This window comes from Callorhinchus milii, unplaced genomic scaffold, assembly GCF_018977255.1.
Source record: "Callorhinchus milii isolate IMCB2004 unplaced genomic scaffold, IMCB_Cmil_1.0 Scaffold1, whole genome shotgun sequence".
NCBI lineage: Eukaryota > Metazoa > Chordata > Chondrichthyes > Chimaeriformes > Callorhinchidae > Callorhinchus > Callorhinchus milii.
In genome coordinates, this window is record NW_024704742.1 from 85,085,454 (window position 1) to 85,100,994 (window position 15,541).

Here is a 15,541-nt window from a genome sequence, read left to right on the forward strand (position 1 = left end):
CAGATTGTAATGAAGACTTGACTGAAGGTATTGCTGGCCTCTCAAGTTTCCTCCATGGCCCTCCTCTATAGTACATTTTCTAGGCTTGTTTACATGAAAGAAAATTCTGTTCATTTTAAACAGAATCTGGCAATAGGGTTGAAAAACACAGCTTTCTGTTTACCAAGAAAATATTTTAGGAAAGAAGCCACAATATGTCATCAACCAGTCAGTCTAAAACCTGGGCACGCACCAACGTGACAAATTCCAAACTTTCCCCGTCTCTTATTGGAATATTTTAGCATGTATGTCACTTAACTGCATACTCAAACCCTCTGCACTAAATACAGATTGCTTTCTGAAAAACGCATTGATTTTATTTTCTCTTGCATAACATAATTTCAGATAAAGTTGCCGCAAATTGGCACAATATGGCCCAAGAAGTGTCCTTTAGCCCTTGGATGTACTGTATTGTCGATTAGGTTTTCCAGTCACTCAGTAAAGCATGCCTATATGGAAAAAGGCTGTATAACACAACAGGTTTATACTAACCTATTTATCAAGATAATCATGTGTGAGTACAAAATAGATGCAGTAAAATGATCAAAGTTATTACTATGAGGAACTTGAGTTAATATATTACGTGGCTTTGTGGGATTCTGGTTCTAAACTTGGTCACAAGTACAATTGATATTTTTATGGGGGAGAGTGTGGTGGGGGTAGTACTCGGCTGCTCTGCCTCAGAGAAAGGATCCATGTAAGACATTCTGGTGACACGGTTCCTTTCATTGACATTGCCAAACACTGGCTTCGGGAGTGAAGGATCCCACGGCTCAATGCTACCCTTGTATCTACATTAACACTATGGTTTCCTGCCTTCACAGTCAGGAGACAGCAATATTAATGGGGATACAAGGGAATGGGAATTTTACAAAAGCTAGGGAAAGAAATAGCTGAAGAACGTGTAAGGAAAGATTTTTGTTTTAAAAAAACCTTGTTATAGTCAGTGCAATAGAGGAGAATTTTGAAAGCCTTTGCATTTCAACATGGTCTACCAGTTTGATTTTATGTCGAGACAAGTTTTTTTTTACGGACACTTTCTCAAACACGTGCAAGGTATATGTTGCAAACGTGCGTAAGTACAGAGGGTGAGACTTTGGGTACCAAGTCCATGTAACGTAAGTCAGTTTTAACTGAATTTCCATATCAACGTGACCCTCAAGTACAGGAGTGCAGCTCACAGGGTTTATTATTTGAAATGACAGCCTTACAAAGCAGCAGTAATTATTTCATGGAATGAACTGCAAAGTGAATTTTAAATTGTGTGTAAAGTTTCTCTGACTGGTGCTTCCCCGGGTCAATCAAATATCAAGACCATAACTAATGTCAATCTACGACTGTTTGTGGGACACTTCTGTGTGAAATTGGCAGCCCCGTTTCGCCCATAAAATACACAGTCAATCCATCCTACAATATGTGCTATGAAGTGCTTTTGAGACGTCTCAATGGCGTGCTAAGATATTATATCAAATACAAGGATTATTAATATCGAAGGCAGCAGAGAGGTCGAGGAAGCAGAGGGAGCCCTTGGTCACAGATGGACAGAATGTCATTTGTCACCTTAAGCAGAGCAGTTTCCGTGCTGTGAGCAGCATGGAAACCCGATTGGAGGGGCTCGTGAAGGGAGTGGTAAGAGAGGAATGAGTGAAGCTGGGAAGCAGCAACTCTTTCAAGGACCTTCGAAAGAAATGGGAGGTTGGACATGGGCCGGTAGTTGGAAAGCAGAGATGGGTCCAGGGAAGGTTTTGTTTCAGGATGGGGGTGATTGTAGCTGTTTTTAGGGGGATGGGATTACTGTGCAGTTTGGTTTTAAAAGGCATGGAGAAAGGAATATAGGGGTCCAGGGGAGGAGATTAGGAAGGGTGGAGGCTCTTGTGAAGTGTAAACATCAGCACAGACAATTTGGGCTGAATGGCCTGTTTCTGTGCTCTAACGTTCTATGTAATACTGGATGGATTGTTACACAATGTATGCAACGGCTAACAGCACTATGAAGTGTCACTGCTACTATGAAATCCTGTAGCTCAGTGGTTTAGAGCACTTGCCTCGTAAGCAGGAGACCTGGGCTTGATTCCCGGTAGGGCGAAATGTTGGGCAAGTTTCCTTACTCCACACGCTTCTGTTTACCTAGCAGTAAGTAAGAACCGGGTTGTTAGTCGATTGGCGGATCGTTTTTCTGGGGATAATAATTCCTTCAAAAAAATTGGTCACTTCAATCCACGACTGTTTGTGGGACGCTGCTGCGCGCTATTGGCTGCCACGTTTCTCCCACAAAATATTCAGTCAATTCACTTTACACTATATTCTGTGAAGCCCTTTGAGACGTCTCGAAGACATGATAAGGCACTATATCAAATGCTAGAATTATTATTTACTTTCTAATTTTCCCAGAGCTGCCATATTTTATATTAAATCCAGTCTCAGTCTGGTTTGAATACTCTTAAGCATAGTGATGGGTTTTCACATGTTTCAGACACCTTCACTGGTCTGTCTCATATGTATCTATAATTTAGTGATTGATAAATTGCACTAGGATACAAATAAACCTCCTGTTGTCAGTGATGATATTCCAGGTAAACGTTCTCTATATCACTGGTGTATCCAAGTCACTCACTTCAATTTAGAGAACATCAGAATGTCCTTGCAGGAATGTAGTTTATAATTGGTTTATTCTGTCATATTTATTTGCAGTGAAAGCTCAGCTGAGGCATAAACATTGCATTTAATAGGAATGGCTGCACTGCACCAGTTCTTAACTACAGTATTTGTAACTAATTTCAGTAATAATCTGAGTACTAAAACCGAGTGCAACGCTTCATTATTTATTGCCAGTTATTAACCATTGGTGATTGACATCCTCACTTCATCTAACATCGGCTGAATATTTTACTTGGAGACTGTTTTTAATTCTCCCCTGCTCCCTCCTCTTCCCCCCTCCGCCCTCTCGTTCCAAAAGTGAGTGCTAGTTGATCTCTGCTGTGCCAATACTGAATTAGAAGCTGCCTGGCACCTGCTAAAGATTTCCTAGATGTATTTGGAATTTAATAACCAACTCTCAAGTGGATTTGTTGGAGTGACCAGTTCTTCAGTAAATTTAATCATTGCTTTTAGTATGGATCAAGCGCTGTGTGCTAGAGCAGGTTAGTTTGGCTGAACGAGCTTGATCCTTGTTCAAGCTGTCATTTTGTGGATCACATTCCTGCTCTTATTGGAAAAACAGGCCAGGATTAATATCTGATGCATAATAGCGACAGTATCAACCTGAGACTGGTGCCTGCGTAAATCATTGCAGCCTGGTGTAGGAATGCTTCACATTCATCTAAAAACTTCACTTTAATTTGCGACATTTGGGCTTTATTTGAACAAATACTGTATCCAGAGGCCCCAATATTGCAAACTAGACCCTAACCCCTAATTTAAAAGTGTTAGTTGGTTGTGATTTTAAATAAAGGTTTGTTTATCGAATACATAATTTATTATTTTTATTAATCTACTTTGAAAGCTGCATAACCTGACAGTAATATATTTTTTAAATCAATAGTACTTACCGCATAAACAAGCTTTGACCAAAATCTCGATGGGATTGGCTTAGAAACGGTTTTGAACGAAAAGATACTTTTATGTTTTTACTTCCCTGTGGTGCCGTCGGGTCGTGAGTCAGGGGTTGAAGCACTGGCTATGAGTCGAGCCAGTCCCCCAAATTCTCTTAGTCCACAAACGTTCTTTGTTTCTTAGTTTTTCTGAATAGCTGTGTCAGAGAATTGCGAGAAAATTAATTGCTGCTACAAATGCAACTGGCTATTTAATATACAGAGTGACCAAAAAGTCCTGTTACCTCCTGTTACAAAACAGTGATATGAGACTGCGGAGGAGCCTGAAACAAGTTGTCAGAGATGCATTTCCACCTCATCACTTTATCCATGTTACGGAAGATGTAGCACTAAACATGGCGACGGATCATTAGCTGCCATGAAAATGAAGGCTCTCACACACACTGATCCTCTGGATGCCTAAATACAGTTAAACACTTGTACTGAATACAATGAAGTATCTCTAAATACAATCATCATCATTCTTCCACATGTTTCAGTTGTCGGTCACTGCACTGTAGAAAAAAAACATGGGGGGTAACAGGTCTTTGTGAGCACCCTGTAGTATTCCCAAACAACCATTGTATTTTATTAATGGGGAAAAAAGATGGGGGTCAATTTTAATTTTTATTGCACTGGCCCAGGTGCAGTGCTTTTTTCAATGCTGAAGATACCTCCCGAGCTGAGCCTCGTACATGTAAAGGGGCTGTTTATAAACTTTGATCCTCTGTGAGTGCGCAAAATTATCTTGTTTACCGAGCAAGGTGAATGCAATGCTGTTATCCACAAGAAAGTGGAAACAATTCAGGGGAAATGGTTCATTCTTCTCTGAATGGCATCAAAAGTGTTGGGGAGAAACTCACCCTCGCCCTAACAAAGTCTTTCTGTAAGAGAAAATACCTGAGGTTTTTGAGCACACCGTTTGTTTTAAGGGAGAATCAATCTTTAACAGAAAGTTAACTGGCACCCAAACCTAAACTGCACAATCTTCCATTATCTTTCTCTGCGTATTTTAACACTCCACACCATATTCATTTTCTGATCTGTCTTCACAGTCTCCTTCCATTTCTCTCTTCACAGTTTCCTTTCTGCTACATTGGGGTGGAGTCTCCATAGGTTGGAGTGATAAATATCTAGTTTCCAGCAAGATGCTGTACCTCTAATCCATTCTCAATTTGGGTTGTAACTCACTCATTTTCAACCCCACATTGTCGTATGTTGCTTTCAGCTTTTGTTAACTTTCTGTGGGAATCGCACTGTGGGGTTGAAAACACTGATACAAAATAACGATAACAACAACAAATTACATTTGCATTGCGCCTTTCAACAACGACAACAAGATTTCATTTACAGAGCGCCTTTCACGTCGGGAGGACGTCCCAAGGCGCTGTACAGTTGGGTCAGGACCCGAGCAGCGGGGAAACAGTCAGGGTGAGGGGAGGGAAGGGAGGGAGCGAGGAGGGGGTAGAGAGTCGAGAGGGGAGCTGAAGGCTCGGTCAAAGAGAAAGGTCTTGAGACCGGCCTTGAAGGAGGAAAGGGAGGAGGCGGCGAAGGCACTGGGGGATGGAGTTCCAGAGCCTCGGGGCTGAGAGGCTGAAGGCACGACCACCGATGGTAGGGCGGTTGGGGCGGGGGATGTGGAGCAGACCGGAGCCAGAGGAACGGAGGGTACGGGCAGGTAGGTAGGGGGATAGTAGGTTGGAGAGGTAGGAGGGAGCGAGGCCGTGAATGGCCTTGTAGGTGAGGATGAGGATCTTGAAATCAATCCTCTGGGGGATGGGGAGCCAGTGGAGGCGAGTGAGGGTGGGAGTGATGTGGTCCCGAAGCCTGGTGCGGGACAGTACACGAGCTGCAGAGTTCTGAATGACCTGCAGCTTGTGGAGGGAGGTGCCGGGAAGGCCGACAAGGAGAGAGTTCCCATAGTCCAGCCTTGAGGTGACAAAGGCGTGAACCAGGGTTTCAGCGGCGTGAGGGGTGAGGTAGTGCCGTAGTCTGGCGATGTTCCGGAGGTGATGGAAGGCGGTGCCAGTTGTGGTGCGGATATGAGGGAGAAAGGACAGCTCAGGGTCGAACAGAACCCCGAGGTTCCTGACGGCTTTGAGAGGTGGAGAGTGCAGCCTTGGATGCTGATGCCAAGGCACAGGACAGTCAAGGATTTCGACCCGAACAGGGGCTTGGGATCAGGAGGGGTGGAGAGCAGGGAGGGTGGCCAAAGGCACGGTCGAAGAGGAAGGTTTTGAGTCGTGCCTCGAGCAAGGCAAGGGAGGGAGCAAGGGGAAGCGACTGTTGGACAGAGTTGCAAAGGGTGGGGGCAGAGAGGCTGACCACCCAGACGTATAACGCACCACTGACCACGTTATAAGTGGTTACCCTGTAGTAACCTAATGAATTTCTTCATTCCAGCAATAAAAAAAAGTGTGCTGGAGGAGGGGAGTAGAGGAGAGAAACAAGTCAGGTACAAATGAAAAGATGCCACTCTAACGGTGTTAAATGAAATGAGTTTAATCCTCTGTGGAACAAGCTATAATGGAAACTTTTTTGCAGTTTATATATTGTTTTTTTCCCAAGATGTTTTAAAATGCTGATCTAAGGACAGCTCTAAAAAGCATTTATCATCCCCTGCCCAGCTTTATATGCTCTTACTACAGAGCTGCATCAGGAGGGAACATAAAATCCACACGACTCTTCCCTGCAATTATGGGTTATTGTCCTTGGCAGTGGTTGTAATGTACGGTTTATTTGTATACCAGTTTTTGTCGGAACCTATTTTTAAAAATGTTTTTTTAAAAACTCGATCTGTTGGATAAAAACCTTTAAACATCCACAGATGTCTGCTAATAGCTTGTAATTAAATACGAACAGGACTGGGATCTAAATGTATCGCATCAGAAAAGAAAGGGCAGCAAATTGAGTAATGCAATGAATTCGGTGACTAGCCGTTGTGCTCTGCTGGGGCTCAGAGTGGGTAGTTTCTCTTAAGAGCTCCATTAGTTCTAGGTGCCAGCTGGAGCTCAGAGTTCAAGCCCCGATGTCAGAAAAATATTAACCTCAACTGCCCTGGATCGGGCTATTGAGGAACTGTACTCAGCTACAGGCCCCTGTGTATTGAAAGATTAGATTATTATGCGCAATTTATCTTCTGTGGATACTGAGTATCAACTTTCAACATGGCTTGTTTTATTTTCTTTGAACGTTCTTGCAGAAATAATTTTCTGCACTCGGTTGCAAACGAAATTCAAGAATGCTGTAAATAACTGTGAAATATTTGGGAAATTCAGAGTGCTTAGAACAAACTTTTTCTAGTTCTTGTATCAACTACTTTTTGCATTGCTTCTTGTATTTTCTTTTGCTTAGCTTTTGCTGGATCAGGGTTTTACAGAACATGAGGTGGGTGTGGGAAGGGGGCTGAGATTCGTCCAGCCATTTACAAACTGTGTGAAGCCCATTTAACAAAGTTGTCCCAAGTAATGTTAATAAAATTGTTTCCACCTGTTGAGAGAACTGGAATTTCCTAAACACAAACATGAGACTTGCACACCAGTACCATACTTGAACAGTGCAAGGAATGACATCAAATCTGTGAATCTTATCTGTGGAGCACAGAGTCCTCAGAGCAGATAATAATAATCCTTGCATTTGATATAACAACAACAACTTGGATTTATATAGTGCCCTCCTCGCTGGATGGCGTCTCAGAGTGCTTTACAGTAACGGATCCCAGGACCGAGCCAGGGAGAGGGGGGGTGAAGGTGACCAAAGGCGTGGTCGAAAAGAAAGGACTCAGCAGGGACCTGAAAATGGGAAGGGAGGTAGTGAGACGAAGGGAGTGAGGAAGGCAGTTCCAGAGCCTCGGGGCATAGTGGATGAAGGCACGGCCGCCGAGGGTGGAGCGGAGGATTCGGGGGACGAGGAGGAGGCCAGACCCGGAGGAACGAAAGCAACGGTTACTGTTTTGACTTATCACATCGTTGAGACGTCTCAAAGAGTTTCACAGGATATACTGTAAAGTGAATTGACTGTATTTTGTGAGTGAAACACGGCAGCCAATTGCACACAGCAGTTCAATTCAACTTCAAAGAAATTCAGTTCAGATGCCTCAAGGACAATATTTGGGGGATAGAAACGTTTTGAAGTAAGATGAAATTCAAAAATTTGAGTACACCAACCACTTTTTAGAGAGGTAGAAAAGTGGAGGAGGTTGTTCCCTCCCATCAACCATGTGTGAATCAACACCAGTGCTTTAGATGAAGTGTCTCCTTTAACACTCAGGCAGATATTAATGAACAGCATTCCTACTTCTGCAATAATACATTTATAATTTAGTAAAATACTCTCTCTTTAAAACGTTCTTTAGAAGTCATGGAAATCTGGTTGTGTGATTTAGAGGCAGCTTCATTAACCAGGGTATGTGTTGTGTACAATCCATCTTACATCGATGAGGAGTTAACTGGGTGTCTTCTAATGAGACTTTCTGGAATGCAAACACATTTTAACTATGCTTCCTGGTGCAGTTGCTGCACTTCTGTTGTCCTGATAAGTGTACTAATATCAACCAGGAATATTTCTAGGAATATTTTCAGTATATGGGTAATATTTCTAAAAAAACATTCTACAGTTATTGGTTTCAGTGTCGCTCGCAATGAATTATCTATTTGAAATAATGCCTTTAATATATTGTAGCTTTCTCTTGTCTACCCTCTCATCCTCCTGGCAGAAATCAATAGAAACTGTATGTTGATTTATCTGAATTATCCCCCCTCCCCCCACCAGGATTCCTTTCTTCATGAGAAGAGTAAGATGGCGGTGCTGCCTCGTGGATAATTTCACAGTTCCACAGACAGCCTTCAGTGTCTCTGCTTTGTCAACACACTCAGGCACATTCTTGCCTAAAGCAAACATGGGCGCCTGAGGAGAGATTAGGCTGGGTAAATGTTCTCTCTATGGGGCAGCTGAGTGCAAATACCACTGCTAATGTGTGAGATTCTAAATTTGTTTTCCTAGTTAAAGATCCTGAAACTATTTGAAAAGAGAATAGAGCTTCCCTTGGTGACCTGGACATTGCTGGCCATGTTTGCCTACAAATACACAGTATCTACGCCTGGGTAGGGCAAATCCCGTGAAGCGCTTTGTAAAATCTTGACGCCTGATAAGGCTGTGTATCAAATGGAAGTTTTTATTTAGTAGAAACTAATATATTAATAAAGTGACAGCAGGTATGTGGAGTCCTGTAGCTTAATGGTTAGAGCACTCGCCTCGCAAGTGAGAGGACCTGAGTTCGATTTTCAGGCGGGGCGAAACGTTAGGAAAGTTTCCTTGCTCCACACACCTCTGTTTACCTAGCAGTAAATAGGAACCCGGTTGTTAGTCGATTGGTGGATCGCTTTTCCGGGGGTAATAAAAACACATAAAAATAATAATAATTTGGTCACTCAGTCCGCGACTATTTGTGGGACACTCCTGTGCGCAATTGTCTGCCATGTTTTGCCGACAAAATATACAGTCAATTCACTTTACAGTATTATGCAACGCTCTTTGAGACGTCCCAATGACATGATAAGATCAACTGCAAGGATTACTATTATTATAATTACCTTTTCACAATTGGTTTGGATGCTTTTCTATTTTTTTCTATTGAAGCTCCCAGATGGTAGTTCTGACCTGGAGTTGTTCACCCCCACTTAGATATCTCTTTCCTGTTGTATAATAATAATCCTTGCATTTGATATAGCGCTTTTCACGCTTCACAGAATAGACTGTAAAGTGAATTGACCGTATATTTGTGGGCGAAACACGGCAGCCAATTGCACACAGCAGTGCTACAGGAGTTTCTCTTTTCCATCTTTAACAAGTCTTTATTAACAGACCTTTTGCTTCATATTAACAAAAGGTTTCAATGTCAGCTTCGAGGCCAGGAATGCCAGCAGGAGTGCTGAACAAACAAATCATCCTTCCACCCTGCTCACCCGACATTCCATGCCGGCTTGCACCACATTCATGTCACTGGATTAATGACCAGAGGCATGTCGAGAGCCCTTGGTTACTGTAACACACAATTATTGTTTGATTCTGCAGTGTTCATTTAATAGACAACCAATGCAGGCAGACACTGTAGATCTGACTAAAGAGTGAGATGTATGTAAATTTTAAAATGGATTCAACAAACAATGCAGTATATTTAGTGTATCAAATTTGTAAAACCGATTCAAATCCCTCAGCATTAACAAACTGGTGCATACCCATCAATAATACATCAGTTTGCAGCAACTCTTGCTCTGTGGTTATGCGCTTGAGTTAAATGATTTAAATCTCACGAGAGAGTTCCTGATAGGCGATTAGAATTATTACACCCCATTTACTATTTAATTACAAATGGCCAGCGAGAAGTATATTAACTTTTATGAAAATTATAGTGAATTAAGCATATAGAATTCTTTCTCTTTTCCATACCAGAAATTTCTAAAGAGTTCAAGACTGCAACTTACACTGTTCTTTAAATGTTTCATAGCTTATTAGCAAGAAATAATTCTTAGCATTTGGGCATGTAATTTTTATTAATTAATTTTCATATAATCAGTCAACTTTAATATAATCGCTGATTATATATGTTTAACTGTGTACTACTGCGTGACTCCAAGAAATGCCTGAAGCCAACCTTGGATATGGCCTTTTTTAACTTAAATGATGCCCAGGGGCCAGTTTCCAAAGCTATATTGTATATGTTGATTGATATTCCCCAGGAATCAATTACTGATCATCAGATTAATAATCCTTGCCTTTAATATACCACCTATAAAGTCAAAATGTCTGTGTTTCACAGGGAATTGCTGATAAGTGAAGTGACTATGTATTTGTAGGCAAACTCAGCAGCCAATTTCCACACAGCAAAGTTCTACAGGCAGCCATGAAGTGGCTGATCAGCTTATCTGGAGGATCTGACACTTTTCGAATAGCCGAAACAATGATTATCCAGCACCTTGGGACGTCTTCCCGGCATGAAAGGTGCTATACAAATGTAATTTTGTTGTTTAATGTCCACTCCCAATTGGCACTTGGGCTCTGGTTTAATGTCTCATTCAAAGGATGGCACCTCCACCAATGCAGTGATTATATCAGAGTCCTTAGTGCTGCGGTGAATATGATTGCATCTCAGCAGCACATCAACCCTCTCATACCCACTGCTGACCATTCATTTTACTGAAAGTAGGAATAAAGGATGCACACAAATGTTGTATGTTGGGATCAATTCCTAAGAGAAACGTTTCTGTTTTCTTTCCAGTTTTCTCCTCTCTTGAAAGCACTAACTAAACCACATTGGTTTAATGATCTGCAATGGCCTACAGTATCAGTATTTGAGTAATCAGCACTAAAAGGAGTCTCTTGTGTGATGTTTTAATTGATATGAGAGCAGTCACAGTGGTAGATAATGCCCTGTATATTAACTACTGCAGAATAATGTTAGGAAGTCACTACACACAGAGTGAGCTTGGGCAGAAGGGAAAAATGGATCTGGCAGGGCTTTAAACTATTAATTGTGGGACAGTGCTGTGCACAATTGGCCACCTCGTTTCACCCACAAAATACAGTCAATTCACTTTCCAATATATTCTGTGAAGCGCTTTGAGATGTCTCAGCGGCATAATAAGGCGCTACATCAAATGCAACGATTATTATAATTGTATTATCCAGAATATTCGATGTTTCACAAACGATTCCCATAGGTAGTGTTAGTTTGAGCATAAAGCTCATGATAGTGGGAGAATCCAGAGACACTAATGTACTTGGAGGGGAAGCCTCAAATCCTAGACAACACTCCAGGTTTGAGTGGTAGATCTGTTGTGGTCTAATGTTACAAGAGGCCAAGGGCAGCCTCCCAAGAATGGTGCACAGCAGCAACAAGGAGGCTTCTACACAGTGACTGAGCAGCTTGCATATTGAGAGACCTTGGTCAGCAATAACAACTTGCATTTATTTATATAGCACCCTCCACGCATAGTAGCTTCTTGGAGCACTCAAGTTGTGGAGCTTGATGCCAATCCAGGGAGAGAGGGAAGGTGGCAATGGCAAACCTTTAAAGATATAGTACATAATTCCCAGCAATCACATATTCCCTTGAGGAATAAAAATACCATGGGAAAAGTAGTTCAACCATGGCCAACTAGGGCAGTTAGGGAAAGTTTAAAGTTAAAAGAGACCTTTAATACTACCAAAAAGAGCAGTAAACCTGAGGATTGGGAGGGCTTCAGAGACCAACAAAGAAAAACTAAGAAACTAATTAGGAGGGAGAAAATGGATTATGAGGGTAAACTAGCTAGGAACATAAAGACAGACTGCAAGAGTTTTTATAAATATATAAAGAGAAAGAGACTATCAAAAGTGAATGTGGGTCCATTACATTAATTACTTTAATTAATTACATTAATTGAGACATCTAGAAGACGTGAAAAGCGCTATATCAAATGCAAGGATTATTATATTACAGACAGAGACAGAAGGAATTATAATGGAGGATAAAGATATGGCAGTCATTAAACAAATACTGTGCTTCGGTCTTCACGGTAGAAGACACTGAAAACTGACCAAAAATAGAGGGGAACCAAGAAGCTAATGCAAGTGAGCAACTTAGGGAAATTAACATCAGTAAAGAATTAGTACAAGGGAAACTGTTGGGAAATGACAAAATGACAAATCCCCTGGACCTGATGGCCTGCATCCTAGGGCTTTAAAAGAGGTGGCTGCTGAGATAGTGGATGCCTTGTTTTTGATCTTCCAAAATTCTCTGGATTCTGGAATAGTGGATAACACAATTTAAGAAGGGTGGGAGAGAGAAGATGGGGAACTATGGACCAGTCAGTCTGACATCGGTGATAGGGAAAATTCTAGAATCCTTAATTAGGGACGTCGTAGTGGGGTACTTAGAAGACCATAACATGATTAGGCCGAGTCAACATGGCTTTACAAAAGGGAAGTCATGCTTAACAAACCTTGTAGAGTTTTATAAGGATGTAACTAGCAGGTTAGATTGGGGGGAAACCAGTAGATGTAGTATATTTAGATTTTCCGCTACTCCTCCTCTGTCCTTCTCTCCCACCGCCCTCCCCGCCTTCTCTCTCTCCTCGACCCCATCACCACTTCCCTCTGCTCCAGCCTGGGCATCCTCCGCTGGGCCCATCATGGCTCCCAGCACTGGCTGTCCCACAGCAGCAACCCCACGTGTCCAATCATTCACTCCCTCCGCACAAATCGCTTCCTTAAGGCAAACCCAACTCCCCCTTCCCTCATACATACCCTCCCCAACTCTCCACTCACACCACTCTCCACAACCATCTCTCCTGTACACCCCAAAATCCTCTCCGCATCACTCTCTCCTCCCTCCCCCCCGCTCCAGCAAACCCACCCGCATTTCCCTCCAAACCGTCCGTCCCTCTCAAACAAAGCCCTCGCCATCCACGACCTCATTCTGGACGAGCACCTTGACATTCTTGGGCTCACCGAAACCTGGCTCTCCCCCAGTGACCCCATCCGTCTAGTGGAAGCCTCCCCTCCAGGCTACATCTTCTACCACACCCCCCGTCCAAACCAACTTGATGGAGGGGTGGCCTTCATTTCCAAAGCCTCCCTTGGTCTCACCCCCTAGTCCTCTGGCCGCTTCCCCTCCTTCGAGCACCTCACCCTCTTCCACCCCTCTCTCCCATTGAAAATCATCCTTGTCTACCGCCCCCCTAAGCCCCCCGGCTCCTTCCACACAGACATCTCTACTCTCCTCTCTTTGCTGTCCCTCTGCTCCGAGCACCTGCTCATAATGGGCGATTTCAACCTCCACCTAAACTCCCCCTGCACCACCTCTGCCGACTTCACTGCCCTTCTCTCCTCCCTAAACCTCACCCTTCATATAAATTCACTGACCCACAACCGTGGTCAGGCCCTTGACCTCGTTATCACCCACGGCCTTGACATTTCCAACCTCAGTATAGTGGACAAGGCCATCTCGGACCACTTCCTCATCTCCTCCTCTTACATCGCTCTCTCCTCCACCAAGCCCTCAACCATTCTCTACCGCCCTTGGAAAAGGCTACCCCCTGAGACCCTCACAAAGGGCCTAACATCATCAAACATCCTATCCCTCCGGCCTTCCACCCGCGGAGACCCTGAAGCAGCCGTCCAGCTGCTCCATGATCGCCTCTCCTCCACCTTCAACTCCCTCATCCCCCTGAAATTCAGGACCATCTCCAAACCCACCCAATCCCCCTGGAACAACAACCATCTCCGACGCCAAAAAAACCAAACCCGGCTGCTCGAGTGCAGATGGCGGAAAACTGGCCTGACAGTTCACTGCCAACTGTGGCTCGAGCATCTCCACAGATACTGCCGTTCTTTGACACGCGCAAAAACAACCTTCTACTCCAACATCATCTTGGAGGCTAAACACAACCCTAAAATCTTTTATTCCACCACCTACTACCTCCTCTGTGCTCCCCCGCTCAGGCCTCCTCAATCTTCATATCAAATGCCAAGTGCGAGGAGGTCATGGACTTCTTTTCATCTAAAATTCACAACATCCACCAGGCAACCTCATCCACCTGCCTCTTGGCACCCACCACCACGCCCTCTCTGTCCCCCTCACCCTCCCCATCATCTGCTCCTACCACCACCCCCATCCTACATTCCTTCCTCCCCATCTCTCCCTCCTCCCTCTCACCCACCATCACCTCCACAAAACCCACCACCTGCTGCCTTGACCTCCTCCCCACCAATTTGCTGGTCACCCAGCTCCCCCTCCTCTGCCCACTACTGGCTGACATCATCAACCAGTCCTTCTCCTCCAGATCAGTCCCTGCCCCCCTCAAAACTGCTGTCATCACCCCCCCTCCTCAAAAAACCTTCCCTAGATCCCTCAAATCCCAGCCACTACCGCCCCATTTCTAACCTGCCCTTCCTTGCAAAAGTCCTAGAACGCGTTGTTGCCAATCAACTCCGCGCACACCTCTCCTCCCACTCCCTCTTCGAACCCCTCCAATCCGGTTTCCGCCCACAGTACAGAGACGGCGCTTGTGAAAGTCTCAAACGACATCCTCTCTATCTGTGACCAGGGCTCCCTCTGCCTCCTTGTCCTCCTGGACCTCTCCGCCACGTTTGACACAGTCGATCACGCCATCCTCCTCCATTGCCTTTCCTCCGTCATCCACCTCAGTGGGACCGCACTCGCCTGGTTCGAGACCTACCTCACAAACTGTCAGCAGTACATCTGCACAAACATCTTCTCCTCCCACTCTCACCTGGTCACCTGTGGGGTCGCCCAAGGATCCATCCTTGGCCCCCTCCTCTTTCTGATCTACATGCTGCCTCTTAGGGATGTCATCCGCAGACATGGGGTACATTTTCACATGTACGCGGACGACACCCAACTCTATTTTTCCACCTCTCTTTGGGACCCCCAGTCCCCTGATGTTCTGTCAGTCTGCCTGTCAGATCTCAGGGGCTCGATAGTGCAAATTTCCTTCAGCTGAACGTTGACAAAACGGAAGCCATACTCTTTGGCTCTCGTCAACGTCTAAAATCTCACGGTTCTCACCTCCTCCACCTACCCGACCTCCCCTTAAAACTCTCCGAATACGTACGCAACCTAGGCATCAGGTTTGACCCCGAATTATCTTTCCTCCCCCACATCTGGTCTCTCACCAGCACCGCTTTCTTCCACCTCCGACGCATTGCCTGTCTCCGCCAATACCTCTCTCCGAAAGCCGCTGAAACCCTGGTCCATCCCTTTGTCACCTCTCGGCTGGACTATTCTAACGCCCTCCTCACCGGCCTCCCCTCCACTACCATCCATAAAATCTAGATCATTCAAAACTCTGCCGCCCACATTCTCACCTGCACCAAACTCCGCTCCCCGATCACCCCAGTCCTTGCCAGAC

The 15,541-nt window shown here is 44.3% G+C and overlaps 1 protein-coding gene across 2 annotated transcripts in view; it reads left to right on the forward strand.

Annotated features, from left to right (window-relative positions):
- LOC103187135 (uncharacterized protein KIAA1958) overlaps positions 1-15,541 on the forward strand; it is a 70,848-nt gene that overhangs the window by 23,797 nt on the left and 31,510 nt on the right. The gene's annotated exons all lie outside the window — the stretch shown is intronic.